Raw genomic sequence first — 14,702 nt, forward strand, 5'->3', positions numbered from 1 at the left:
CCCGTTCTCTGAGGCTCTGCAGAGGAATCACACACAGGGCACAAGTCAGGAGAGAGGTTCTCCTGCATCACTCCCCCGGTCCTCAGCTTAGATTTCATCTCCTCTGGAAACCGACCATTATCCTTCTATCCGATCTCACGCCCCACAACCTCCCCCAGGCAATGTATTCACCAACTGTCCTGAAATTGCTTATTTACTCGTCTGTTTCTTTCTTGGTGACTTCCGTGGGAGCACAGACTCTATTTGGTTTGACTTTTTTTATCCTCGGCTTTCAGCACAGTGTCCAGCTGTAGGTACTCACCCAGTATTTTAACGAGTGAATCATGGGATGAATATTAACCTCTTTGTATTTCAAGGGTAGCTACTGCTTCCTTACGTGTAATTTATTGTTCTAACAAGTGATGCCAATCTTTAGCTTGTGTGGTTCTCACAGCTCTTCCTTTGGGGGTTGTGGTGGTGCGTGTTTGTGCATAACAACGTCTCCACCTTACATTCATCGCTTCTGGTCTCCTCTCTACTCTTTTCAGAGCACGGCTCCTTTAAGTCCAGGAGAAGCTGGTTTGCAGAGGAAGTCCGACCAGACACTGAGCAGAGTGAATGGCTGTGCCGATCTAGCCACACCTATTTCATATGTTTCTTTAGTGTCTTTCAGCTTGCCCATTCGTCCATCCCTGCCTGATTTGTCCTTAGATTTGCCCCCAAGACGCTGGTCTTGGCTTGTCCTAGTTTGAACTTGGTGTCTCTGGCGATTGACTCACGTTCTGACCTCCACCCATCCCCAATTCTGCTTTTCTACTCTTTGGCGTCTCCAAGCACCTGACCTCAGCTCAACCTGCCTCTGGCCTTGTTTCTCCTGCCTGACACCAACAGCTGGAAAGAACCCTGCCCTTCTATGAGGAGAGAGATGAGGCTCAGCGTGGTTTACTGGAAATAAAGCTTGCATTATGGGAGGGAACAAACAGGTACATAGTGTTGTAGAAGGGAGCCTTGGAACTTAGCATCGGTGTTGTTTTCACGATCCTTTTCTTCCGTTTCTGCTTTTGTTATGAAATATGTGTTTTGCCAATACTGAATGGAATATTCCAGAAGTAAGGTGGGGGGGGGGGCCCTGGTTGCCTGTCAGTAATTAAAGTAAAACTGCTCTAGTTTTCATTTCTTTTCTAACTTCCTGCCTAAAGGAGGGAAAACTTTACAGTTTGGAAAAAATTTAGGCCGAGCGTGTTGAACTGGTGCTGAACGGAACTTCATTCTATATTATTCCATAATATTTTCACAGATACTTTAGAAGAATATGTTCAGAAGTTATAGCAACTCTGGCTTTGGACAATTGGAAAATGGCCACTTTGAAACCGTGAAAGCTAGTTGGTAGCTTTTTATTAACATGGGACTCAGCCCAGTTGTTCCTTAAACAAGAAGCCTCCAGAGGATGTATTTTGCAGAATGAGATCTGCTAACGAGACAGGAAAGCCTCTTCGTGCTTGCTTATAACTCTTTAAAAGTGGCTCTTTGCAAGTGCCCGGGTTTTGTTTTTGTTTTTGTTTTCAGTCTCCAGGTGAGAAATTATGGGAACTGTCACGCCAAATCAGCTGGTCGCCCTTATGTCATGGGATCCGGACCAGGAGGAGAAGGCTGGCTGGGCGGAGTGCATGTGATCAGCGTGTGACAGGCCGTGCATCCAGCCTGCCGATGGCACTGGCTCTCCTGGCCCAAATAACCACAAAAAGGAACAGATTTCAGACAGGCAGTTTTACAGTGTCCCTGTGGTTACTTTGCCAACTTCCAGCCACTTCTTTCTCTAGCACTGAACCAAAGAGACACGTAACCATTATCAAAATGTTCTGAATATATAGGTCACTCCGTTTTAGTTATCTTTAATCTGAGGTGTATCGATTTACCTTTCCACACCAATCCACTCAAGTTACGTTTAGCTCAAGCTTTCAAATTAATTGCATCCTGAATTTAAAAAACAAAACAAAACAGTTTAGGGAGGTGAAGACTGTTCTCTGTCGCTGGAAAGATTGAGATGACCGGCTTTTCCAGAGAGCCTTTAAAAGGTTTTTCGTTGTAGCCACGGCCAGTTGTGATATTTTTCCCAGACCCTCATCTGTAGCAGGGCACCTGCTGCGAATGTTTCATTTTCTGTGGTTTTTATTTAAAAATTCTCCATCACGTTTTACGAGAATCAAAAGGAATCCCTTCAGAGAGGGAGGTTTGGTCGTCTTTTTCACTGGCTGATTTCTCTCCCGTGTGGCTGTGCTTTCAGGGCTATACCACACTGTCCACACAGTAGTAAAAACCAGAGAGATGTGGGTCACCACAGGAGCGAGCTTGCTTGTCAAGGGACGCAGCTTTTTGGAGATGTAGGCTTTTCAGTGCTGATAACCAACCCTGTGGGAAATTCCTTCTGTGAGGAATGCATTTTGAAAATCTGCAGACCCAGATGTAGGGTCAGAATGGCACAATCACGACATTTCGAGGTGTAACTCTCTAAACCTTTTCTTGAGTCTCAGAATTTATTTCACTTGCTAATTTATTTTTAATTTTGTATTATGTTTTAGGAAGAGGAAGCATGAGTGGGGGAGATGGGCAGAGGAAGAGAGAGACAGAATCCTAAGCAGGTACCACGCTCCATGCGGAGCCCAAAGTGGGGCTTGACCCACGACCCTGGGATCATGACCTGAGCCGGAATCAAGAGTCGGTTGCTTAGCTGACTGAGCCACCCAGGCGCCCCTCGCTTATTATTTTAAAAACAGAGTCTTCCTGTAGTCAGCAGCAATATATTATTCACTTAAAAATTTGTTAAGAGGGTAGATCTTGTTAAATGTTCCTGCCGCAATAAAGTTAAAAAAAGTCTTCAAAATTTTTTATCTTTTCACTTTTATTAAACATTGGATGTATTCTGATTATTCTAGACAAACAATTTTGGAATAAACTGATTCCTCATCATTTCACGCTAAGGTCAGAACATTCACTTTTTTTTTTTAAAGGTGAGACTATTCATAAAATAAGTTCCTAGAAGGGAGGGCGCCTGGCTGGTTCAGTGGGTGGAGCATGTGACTCTTGACCTCGGGGTTGTGAGCTCGAGTCCCACGTTGGGTGTAGAGACTACTTAAAAATAAAATCTTTTTTTTTTTTTTTTTTTAATTTTTTTTTCAACATTTATTTATTTTTGGGACAGAGAGAGACAGAGCATGAACGGGGGAGGGGCAGAGAGAGAGGGAGACACAGAATCAGAAACAGGCTCCAGGCTCTGAGCCATCAGCCCAGAGCCTGACGCGGGGCTCGAACTCACGGACCGCGAGATCGTGACCTGGCTGAAGTCGGACGCTCAACCGACTGCGCCACCCAGGCGCCCCAAAAATAAAATCTTTAAAGAAAAGTTCCTAGAAGTAGAACTACTGAAACAAAATGTACATGCATTTATAATTTTTATAGAGACCACCAAATTACCCTTCCAAGGGGTTTTACCAGTTTATTGTTGTACCAGCAATGCACGAGAAGGTCTGTTTGCTGATGGCCTTGGCAACAGCATGTGTTAACAAACTCTGATTTTTGCCAAACTGATCGGTAAGAGTGATGTTTCAATGTAGGGTTTTTTTGTTTTGTTTTTTTGTTTTTAAGATTTTAAGTAATCTCTACACCCAACGTGGGGCTCGAACCTATAACCCTGAGGTCAAGAGAAGCATTCTCTGACTGAGCCAGTCAGGCACCCCTCAGTTTAACTGGCATATGTATTTTATGAGTGAGGCTGAACATCTTTTATGTCTTTTTTTTTGAAGCATTCATTCATGTTTGAGAGAGAGATAGCGAGAGAGTGAGCACACACGAGTGTGAGTAGGGGAGGGGCAGAGAGAGAAGGAGACACAGAATCTGAAGCAGGCTCCAGGCTCCGAGTCGTCAGCACAGAGCCTGATGTGGCACTTGATCTCACGAAACGTGAGATCTCGGTTCGTGAGATCATGACCTGAGCCAAAGTTGGACATTTAACCGACCGAGCCATCCAGGCGCTCCATGAACATCTTTTATGTGTCTTAAAGCAATTTGCATTTTGTCTTTTGTAAACTGTCCATTCCTATATTTTGTCAATTCCTTTGAGTTGTTGATTTTTTTAAACATTAATTTAACGTTAATATATAGGTGGTTCAAGGGAGTGGAATCAGGCAGGCAGAAAACCCCAGGGCACTCAGGGGTTGGTAGGTCAAAGGCGGAGAGCAGTGGGGAGTCAGGGAATCTCCAGGAGCCACAAGGCAAGTTCAGAGGAGGCCGGGCTAGAAGTCAGCAGTCAGGTGAGCCAGCCGCTAGTAGACCGGACCGCAGCCTGGTCGACAGATGTGTGAACGCGGACAAAGAGACGGGGCAGCTCCAGACGGAAAGCTAGATCGACGCTCAGTTACTCCAACCAGGAAGCTTCAGCTGACACTTTCTACTAGAGGAGAAGCCAGTCGGAGGGCTTTGGTGGCAGTGAGGGACTCCGGGGAGCCAGCAGGCAGCCGCGGCGCTGGGGGGAGAGGGCAGCCCGTGGGGCAGATGCTCACCCACCCCATCCAGGGGTGTCTCGCTCTTCCCTGGCAGCATGAGGGGTCTGTTTCTGGACAGGGAGGGTCTGGGGCTAAGCGGGTTTGGTTGAGCCCCGAGTGCCGGTGATAGCTCCAAGGAATGTCTCCGTCTCCTTGAGACGTGGCGGGGGCCTTCATCAGGGGCCACAATGCCCCAAACTGGCTCGGTTTAGAAAAGGATTTGGGCAGATTCTTGGAGTATTTATTCATTGTATTTTTATCTTGAAAAATTTCAAACTTACAGAAGAGTTTCAAGAAGAGTATGACAAACTCCTTTATGTTAAAAAAAGATTTTCTTTATTAGTATTGTTATTATTTTGTTTTATTTTTTTAGAGAGAGAGCATGAGCGGGGGGAGGGGCAGAGGGAGAGGAAGAGAGAGAAAGTGAAGCAGGCTTCATCCTCAGCATATCCACGCTCAGGCTCAATCTCACGACCCTGAGATCATGACCTGAGCCCAAATCGAGAGTCGGATGCTTTAACCGACTGGGCCACCCAGGCGCCCCTTTCTTCCTTTCTTATTGTAGATTGCTCCCCTCCCCCCGACGGAAGGGAGCAAAATGTCCACCTCACCATTCGAGTGACTACACTGGCTCTTCTCCTTCAAACCCTGTCTCCATCTCCCATGGTTCTCCATCGGGTTCGGTGGCCCCAGTGGCTGGCTTTTATGAACTGCGTCAACCAGGTCCCCTTGCTTCTGACCCTTAGTTGGGTTCAACTAAAAGAAGGAATGGGCTGGAGACCACAGAGCGGAAGGAAACAGACTTGGAGGCATTATGCCTCCAGTCCCCTCCTCGTCACCCCGTAGGCTGGCAGTGGCCACATTCCTTTACTAAAAGTCACAGCTTCCCGCGCGCAGCCCTTCCCTACAACTCGTTTCCAGCGACTGCTCTCCCGGTTCATCGAGTTAGCAGCTTCCCAGCAGGACCAGCTGTGGATGCTTTGTCATCATTTGTCGGTTTCCCTCCACACTGTCAACACCTTCATATAAAAGTCCTTTCCTTAAACTCCCCAGAGTCACCTCTTTGGAGTAGCCCATCTGCTTCCCGCCAGGATCGTGAATAACAGAGAGAACTTCATAGTCAACTGAAGTTAGCCGCTGATTTTTTTTTTTTTTTAATCTCCTTTGTCCACTGTTTTCGTATATCTTGGTTCTAAGTGTCTTGTTTCCTCATCTCCAAAGGGTCACATCCATAATACACTTCCCAGGGCTCCTGGTTGGCTCACGGCAGAGCATGTGACTCTTGATCTCGGGGTTGTAAGTTGGAGCCCCGTGTTGGATGTAGAGATTACTTAAAAATAAAATCTTAAAAAGTAATAATAATAATGATAATAATAATAATAATAATAATAATAATTAAGTTCCCAGCAGACCTATAAGTTCCTCTTCCCCGAGGAACTAGATATATCTTTCCAAATGTTGGAATTGCACCAGAGACAAAAGAAAAAATAGATAAAAATTAGACTTCATCAAAACTGCTGCAAAGAGCATCATCAAGAAAGTGAAAAGACAACCCACGGGACCGGAAACAATGGGAAAGGATATGAACAGACATTTCTCCAAAAGAGATATACAAATGGCTCGTAAGTACGTGAAAATATACTCGACATCATTAGCCTTTGGGATATGCACATCAAAGCCGCCATGAGATTACCACTTCATACCCACTAAGATGGTGATAATAAAAAGATAACAAGCATTGGGGAGGATGTGGAGAAACTGGAACCCTTATGCGCTGCCGGTGGAATGCAGAAAGGTGCCAGGCACTTTGACACTTCCTCAAAATGGTAACCATAGAGTTACCATAGGACCCAGCAATTCCCCTTCTGGGTATACATCCAAGACAAATGAAAATATGTGTTCACACAAACACCGGTACACGAATGTTCATAGGGGCATTATTCATAATAGCCAGAAAGTGGAAACAACCCAGATGTCCACAGCTAACGAATGGATACACAGAATGTGCTGTGTAATACACATGTCAACACAGACGAACCTTGAAGACAGGATAAGCAAAAGGATTCAGTCACAAAAGACCACATATCGTATGATTCCATTCATATGAAATGTCCAGAACAACCTAGTCCATAGAGATAGAAAGTGGATTAGTGATTACCTTGGGAGTCTTGGGGGTAAATAGGGAGTAACTGCTAATAGATACAGGCTTTCTTTTTGGGGTGATGAAAAGTTCTAAAATTACCGGATGATGGTCGCACATTTCTGTGAATATCCTCTACTCTGTCCTCCAATTACCTCCCCGCTTCTGAGTAACCCCTGGAAGCCTGAGAGGAGAGCAGATGATTCACCCCTAAACATAAATTCTGAAGGGTGTTGGAACTTACGAGCTTAAGAAAATCTCAGGGATCCTCTGAAACTTCCCCCAAATTAAGACTTGGAGGGCTTGCTTCTTTCTAGCACGCCTGGTATTTCCTAATTCTTCAAAGATCCAGCATGAAACAGAACTGATCACAAGCTTTTTTTTGCCAGAGTGTCTTCTGTTAGGATAAAAGAAAAACACCTTTTACCGACCTCCCACAGCGTCTCATTAACATCCTGCCCCTCTTCTTTGTATTCATGATAACTGCTGTTATTACGTGAACTTATGGCGACTTTAACAAAAGAGGAGTTCAGTAACTGAGCTCATATAGCGAAACTTGTTTATGCAAATAACATTCCTGAGCTAGCCTGGTGCTGTAGAAAGACGACACTACGGGAAGCCAGGGGCCTCAATAGTTATGTGACCTTGGGGAAATCACTCAGCACAAATAGCTCCAGAAAATCAGAGCCTCCACCTAGAGTATCTCTGGGGAACTCCCAACTCAAGAAAAAAAAAAAAAATCTATCAACTTGAGCATTCATATCATCTACCTTTACCTAAAAATTGCAAATACTGTTGGGCAATGAAGCAGCAGGTTTGCCCTAAAATTATTATTGTCCACATCACCCCACATCTTCAGGATGAAAGATTTCCATGAAATCTTTTTATGGAAAATCCTAAAGCTCTACGCCGATCGAAATGCATTTGCACCCACAGAAATGGGAGTGGTGAGTGAACACAGGTGTGTGCACAGTAACTGATGAGGAACCAGGCTGTAAGGGACAGAAAGGTTCCACAGGGCCAGGACAGACATGTTTCCCTGACCGTCGTCGGCCAGGTGTGTCCCCAGCGATGGGACCCTAGAGTTTATACTTGAATCGCACTGGAATTCACCTGTTACTGAATTCACAGCTGTAATTCACCTGTTACTGGTAACAGCTGTCTCTGTCAGCTGTTACGTAAAACACGCTCTGCAACCATCCTGCCATGAAGAATGGAATACTTTAAGTTTGGGGGCGGGGGTTAGATTTATCAGAGTTTTAGGGCGGGCTAAGCTAGAATACAGCAAAACCAGAGACAGCCAGAGACATTCCCAGAAACGTGTCCACAGCCTAAAGAAAAGAAAAAATGGTATTATCACAACCCAAGGCTGGGGCAGTTGCCAGCTCAAGGACCTCGCGGAGACTCAACGGGAGCGACTTGGTGACCAACCGGATGCGGGCGAGAGCACAAGGCTCTAGAATATCTCCAAGGTTCCTGGTTCTTCACATCATGAGGACGTTGACAGCCTTAACCAAAGAGGAAAGTAAAGGTATGGGACCGGTTGTCAGGAGGGAGGAAATTCATTCCGTTTCAAAGATGTAGATTAACAAGAGGCTCTGGCCTGCCTGATCCTCCCACCCAATTCATGTCCCATCGGAACATCTGACTCCCAGCGCTTTTGTGAGTGAAGGTGTCCTGACATTTAACCTGGGAGCTTGGCTCTACTACCCCGCATTCAGAACCTGAGCTGTTCTCCTGTTCGTTAATATCAGGCTATGCGGACCTTTACTTCCTGACCTCCGGATCTTCAACCTAAATGCGTCCTCAAGAGGTTGTTTGTATTCCAAGTAAAGCTCCTTTGGGCCGTACAACAGACACGTGCTGATCACCTGCTCCGTTTCAAGGTATCGTCGGGGGGGGGGGGGGGGGGGGGGGGGGGAGGTGGCGTTCACAGACGCGAGGGGAAGGGAGTCCCCCCCTCAAGGAGTTCACAAGCTGATGGATGTTTTGATCAACTCTTTGAGATTCCCTGGGAAAGGCAGCTCTTCGAACCGCCCCCCGCCCCTCGCCTTTACTTGGTGGCTCTTCAAAAAGTAGGTCAAACAAACGCTGCGTGTTGAGTGACTTCTAAATGAGTATAGTGCGTCTTGGGTGCTCACATTCCACGGCATAATTACGCAGTCTTGAGCCTGCTGCCACACGCCCAGAGGGCAGAGTGGAGGGCCACCCGGCTGACGCTCGGGGCAGGGCTGTGCGGACAGGCCGAGCAAGCGTCATTCAGCATCGGCTGGGAAAGAGGTGACCGAGGGGCGCCTGCGTGGCTCAGTTGGTTAAGCGTCAGGTCACGATCCGGCCCCTCTTGGGGTTTTGTGCTGATAGTGCAGAGCCTGGGGCCTGCTTCACATTCTTTGCCTCTCTCTCCCTCTCTCTCTCTGCCTCTCCCCTACTTGTGCTCTCTTTCTCTCTCTCTCTCAAAAATAAATAAATAAACATAAAAAAAAAAAAAAAAGAAAAAGAAACACATGAAGGAAAGGCTGGGAGAAGAGACCCAGGACCGGCAACACAGCATCCCCATGTTTGGGGGTCCACCGGTTCCAGCTGCAGACCCCCCCATGGATGAAACTGTCCCTAAAAGGAGAGTGGATTGTGCAGTGGGGGAACATTGTTGCTCCTGTTTATGTAAAACAGGGAAGGGGATAGAATTCGTAGGCATGTAGAAGCTGCATGGATGGGGTCGCCTGGGTGGCTCAGTCTGTTAAGCAGCCAACTTTGGCTCAGGTCATAATCTCGTGGTTTGAGGGTTCAAGCCCCAAATCGGGCTCTGTGCTGACAGCCCGGAGTCTGCTTCGGATTCTGTGTCTCCCTCTCTCTCTCTGCGCCTCCCCGGATTGCGCTCTCTCTCTCTCAAAAATAAATAAACATTTAAAATAAATAAATAAACATTAAAAAAAAAAAAAAAGAAAGAAAGAAACTGCATGGATAGATACACAGGAAGCTGTTAACCCTGGGAGCCAGAAATTATTCTGAGAGGCTGGGGGTCACAGTGGGACAGACCCTACCTTTTCCTATATTTCCTTTTTGTTTTACTTGAATTCCTTTTTAAAAACAAATTTTTTTAAAAACATTTGTTTATTTTTGAGAGACAGAGAGAGACAGTGTGAGCAGAGGAGGGGCAGAGAAAGAGGGAGACACAGAATCTGAAGCAGCTCCAGGCTCCGAGCCATCAGCACAGAGCCCGACAAGGGGCTCGAACCCACAGACTAGCGAGATCACGGCCTGAGCCAAAGTTGGACACCCAACCGACTAAACCACCCAGGTGCCCCAATGTTCTATTTGCACTCTTTTTTTTTTTTTTAATTTTTTTTAACATTTTTATTTATTTTTGAGACAGAGACAGAGCATGAACGGGGGAGGGGCAGAGAGAGAGAGAGAGACACAGAATCGGAAGCAGGCTCCAGGCTCTGAGCCATCAGCCCAGAGCCCGACGCGGGGCTCAAACTCACGGACCGTGAGATCGTGACCTGAGCTGAAGTCGGACGCTTAACCGACTGAGCCACCCAGGCGCCCCTCTATTTGCACTCTTAACGTACGTGTTATTACTTCTTCACTGAAAAAAAGCAAATAAGGATTCAAAAACTTAAAAATTAAGTAAATACATAGAGTTGCTGTAAGACCCAACAATTCCACTGCAAGGTGCCTACCCAGAAGACCGAGATCCGGGGCCCAACATTTGTGCAAACTTGTTCATAGCTGCACTATTCCCCAGAGCCAAAAGGTAAAACAACCCAAATGTCCATTGACAGAGGAATCAGAAACAAAATGAAGACTAGCCATGGAATGGAATATTACACAGCCATGGAAAGGAATGAGGCGCACACACACAGCCTACAACACGGACGAACCTTGAGAACGTGCTAAGTGAGAGGAGACGGTCCCAAAAGATCCCATATGGTATGATTCCATTTACATTTACTATATAGGATAGTGAATCTGCAGAGGCAGAACACGGACTGACGGTGGTCGAGGGCAGGTGGAGACAAGAAAGGGGAGCAACCACTTAATAGGTCTGGGGTCTCCTTCCGGGGATGACCGGAGTGCTTGGATATGGGGGCACCTGGGTGGCTCCGGCAGTTAAGCGCCTGACTCTTGATTTCTGCTCAGGTCACGATCTCAGGGTCGCAAGATCGAGTCCTGCGTCTGGCTCCATGCCCGGCATGGAGGCTCCAATCCCAGCTTGGGATTCATTCTCTCTCTCTCTCTCTCTCTGCCTCTCTCCCCAGCTCATGCTCTCTCTCTTTCTCTCCAAAAAAAAAAAAAAAAAAAAAAGTTGATTCTATGTTACAAGACTACCACCGCAGCAAAAAATAAATTACTTTTTAAAAAAAGTAAATACAAGCGGGAGGAAGGAGGAGGTAGCAGGAAGGTCACGGGTCGCCCTGGCAATGGCAATCTGAATGTTGGCAGGTGCGGAACGGGAGCCCAAAACCCAGCCTGCCATGCATCAGCCCGGTGTATGGTCTAAAAGTAGTTTGTGCAAAATAGAGCGTAACGAGATTAACTCAAAATGCAAAATAATGATCGTGAAGCATCTTACCCGTAAGCCGATCGCACAAAGAACTATTTCCATTTGTGTCTCGGCATAGTCTTGACAGCTCATTTCTTGGAACACACTGAATTGCTGCGCCCTTTCTCATCTCGGAAGCACATCGACTCGTGGGAGTGAACTCATTAGGTTTCTTGGCGTTGAACGGGGCACCTGTCCAGCTTGAAAAGAGAATCACTCAGTTGTGGGTAGAACCAGCAGGGACCTGCCCTGCCAGCCAGGTGAGGGGGCGCCGGTGGGAGGGGACGTCGTGGCAGGAGCTATGTGGCCCGGCTGTCCCTCCCCAGGCCTGGCATCATCACCCTCTGGGCCTCCCTCTGGAGCCCCTGGGCCTTGGATGCCTCCAAAGTCTACTTCCGTCCGATGGACTCGAGAGCCTGTGTCCAGTCGATTTCCTAGAGCGTCAGGAAGCAGGTCCCGCTGGTCTCCACAAACCCTTTCCTGATCCACTTGCAGCCTCGAAAGCCACATCCTGCACCTTCACAGGCAGCTCCTACTCTGTCCTGAGCCCAGCGAAAGCCGCCATTAATGATTTCCCAGAGTCCTAGATTTCAGCACCCTCGGGGTCCCCCCCCGCCCGGCCCCCACCAACCATGTTACAACTTGGCAAGAGCTTTCGTCCAGGACACATTCGGACGAAGTGTCTGTTGACGGGTCTAACGGAGTTTGAGGGCGCCTGGGTGGCTCAGCCGGTTGAACATCATGACCCTGAGATCAAGCCTCATGTCAGGCGTGGAGCCCGCTTCAGATTCTGTCTCCCTCTCTGTGCCCCTCTCCTGCTCACGTGTGTGCATGCGTGAGCAGTCTCCCTTTCTCTAAAATAAAAAAGGAAGAACAAAAGAGGGAAAAAAAAGACAGCTGATTCCTCCATCTTGTCTTTTAACTGCCCCCCCTTCTCTCCCTGTGCCCAGGAACGCCCGTCCCCCATACCTTTGTGTGTGAAATTTGCTCTCACAAACCTCAACACAGATGCCACCTTCTTCTTTATGGTTTTTTTTTTTTGAATTGAATTGAATGAAATTGCCATATAACGTTATATTAGTTTACGACAGAGCGATTTGGCAATTCTATCTCCTTGTTTAACAGACTCTTGAGGCAGAACCATTTTCATTCACCTTCCTGTCTCTGCGGGACCCGCACAGAGAGCCCTGATTCCAGACAGCACCTCGGCTAATACTTGATGAACGTATGGATTGAGGATGAAGACTTATCTAGGCTTCTCGGGACCTGCTGGTCAGAAGTGTCCTCCTTATCTTTCCATTTTTATTTTTATTTTTTTTTGTTATTATTATTTTTTATTTTTTTTAATGTTTATTTATTTTTGAAACAGAGAGAGACAGAGCATGAATGGGGGAGGGGCAGAGAGAGAGGGAGACACAGGATCGGAAGCAGGCTCCAGGCTCTGAGCCGTCAGCCCAGAGCCCGACACGGGGCTCGAACTCACGAACCGTGAGATCGTGACCTGAGCTGAAGTCGGACGCTCAACCGACTGAGCCACCCAGGCGCCCCATCTTTCCATTTTTAACGTAGCCATTTTTATGCTCCTACTCAGTGGAGACTCTGTCCCCACAGGCGGGGGACTCTGTGGGTGGCCTAATTGGCATTACTCCCTTCTTCCTCTAACAGAGCCCTGATTTTGCTCAAAGCCTCCTCCATCCCCCACACAGACAAACACGGGGGGTGGGGGTGGGGGTGGGGGGAAACTTGCCCCGGGCTAGAATAATTGAAGGGAAATACATTTCCCCTCTCTAGGAACTGGTTTAAGAATGGACAGGGGACCAAGTTCTGGCCACAGAACCTTGAAGAGGGGTCGCTTGTGATGTCCAAGGGAGTCCTGCCTCCCTCTTTAGAGAGAAGCCCCAGTTATTCCTGGCAGCCACTTTATAACTAGGAGGAGAAGAACCAGCTCGACGATGGAGATGTCAGTGTGGACTGCAAAGCAGGGATTTGAAAAGAACTGGACCCTTGCTAACATCACTGAGGGCGACCTGAATGAAGCCCGTCTTTATCTCTGAACTTCTCCTCCTGGGGACGAATGTATTTCCTTGTTTGGAAGGATCTTTGAGTGGGGTTTGCTGTTACTCCGTGTCTGAAAGCAGGCACACACATTGACTTCTTCTGTTACAGAAGCCCAAAGGTTACTACTGAAGAGCCCTCTGAATGTTTACACTCGCCCCGGGCCCAGAATTGTAAGAATAATTTATACCAGAGAGACCCTATCAAGCTTGAACATCGTAGATCATCTATGGCAGTTAGTCTCTGGGGGCTGAGGGTTTGCTCTCCGTTCATTCTAGGGTCCTGTTTATGCACTGCCTCTCGCCCCTTGCCCCTTACATTGGACCTTTTTTTTTTTTTCCTAGTGTCTCCAAAATTGTAAAGATGTTTTCTTTTCTTTCCATACAAAAAAACCCTTTGCTCGTTCAAGGTAAGAAGGAGTGTTAAGCCCTTAAGCTCCGAGCTAGGGCAGATCAACAACAGCATTTGCCAAAGCAAAGCCATTTTTACCTAAGGGACCTTCTACGCAGCACCCTTAGCAGGACTTGATGCGCGTCCGAGGCAGGAAACAGAGCCATTTATGTCATAAAGGGACAGGCCAGCTTCACAGTGAGATTTATTTTGCCTTTCTTTGCGATCTCCATGGGAAGTCAAACCCGCTCTTGTGTCCATTTCAGTCCACACAGTGATTGTTGGAGGCATTCTGTAGGCAAGGGGAGAGGGCTAGGTATTGACACGTGTCCTGGTGGTTACCTTATTCGTAATTTTCAAGCCCCTGGATTTCTGGGGAGAAAGATCTCATTTTCCTCCACCTATCTCATTAAGTAGGAATGGATAAAAACCTTTCACTGGAGTTTGAGGGGATAGGAGAGAACCCATTGGAAGCAGAAGCAGGAACTGAAGGGCATTTCATTGGGGGCGCCTGTGGCTGAAGGATTGAAAGAACTCATTAATAATTTTGAGGAGAGGGGAAGTATGAAGGGGCTTGGAGCCATGAAAAAAGGGAGAGAAACAACGGATTCAGAGCAGGGAAGAATATAGGAAGAGGACCGGAAGTTCAAGGCTCACCAGGGCACAGTGAAAGAAACCTCTTCAAACCTGAGTCACTTGTACAAGGCCACGGACAAACAGTACATTTATTGGTGGTTGCTTAAGTGGAAATATCCTGCAGGAGTGGTTGTTGTTTTTTTTTTCTTTTTTTTTAAAGTCTGGTCAAAATAATGAGTGGTCCAAAAACTAGAAGCAGCAGATTTGTCTAGGTTATATTTATCCCAAGGCTGTGGTGTCCCGGTCAGTCAGACAATGAGCATTTTTACTGCTGAAACTCAAGCAGGTCTCTCTTTGCCCCTCCCCGACTTGCGCTCTCTCTCAAAAATAAATAAATGTTAAAAAAATTAAATCAAGCAGGAAGGGTCTGATCTCTTTCTGAAGTTCTACAGTTTCATGGAACTCATCTCTCAAGGGC

At 46.9% G+C, this 14,702-nt stretch overlaps 1 long non-coding RNA gene across 1 annotated transcript; it reads left to right on the plus strand.

Moving 5' to 3' along the window:
* The first annotated feature begins 497 nt into the window (after nucleotides 1-497).
* Nucleotides 498-1,744, plus strand: LOC147582982 (uncharacterized). The gene is made up of 2 exons (XR_015242598.1): nucleotides 498-962; nucleotides 1,546-1,744. It is a non-coding gene; the product is annotated as an uncharacterized LOC147582982 (long non-coding RNA).
* Nucleotides 1,745-14,702: the final 12,958 nt, after the last annotated feature.

The sequence above is a fragment of the Puma concolor genome, chromosome A2 (assembly GCF_028749965.1).
Source record: "Puma concolor isolate L17-30 chromosome A2, mPumCon1.1.hap2, whole genome shotgun sequence".
In the NCBI taxonomy this organism is placed as follows: domain Eukaryota; kingdom Metazoa; phylum Chordata; class Mammalia; order Carnivora; family Felidae; genus Puma; species Puma concolor.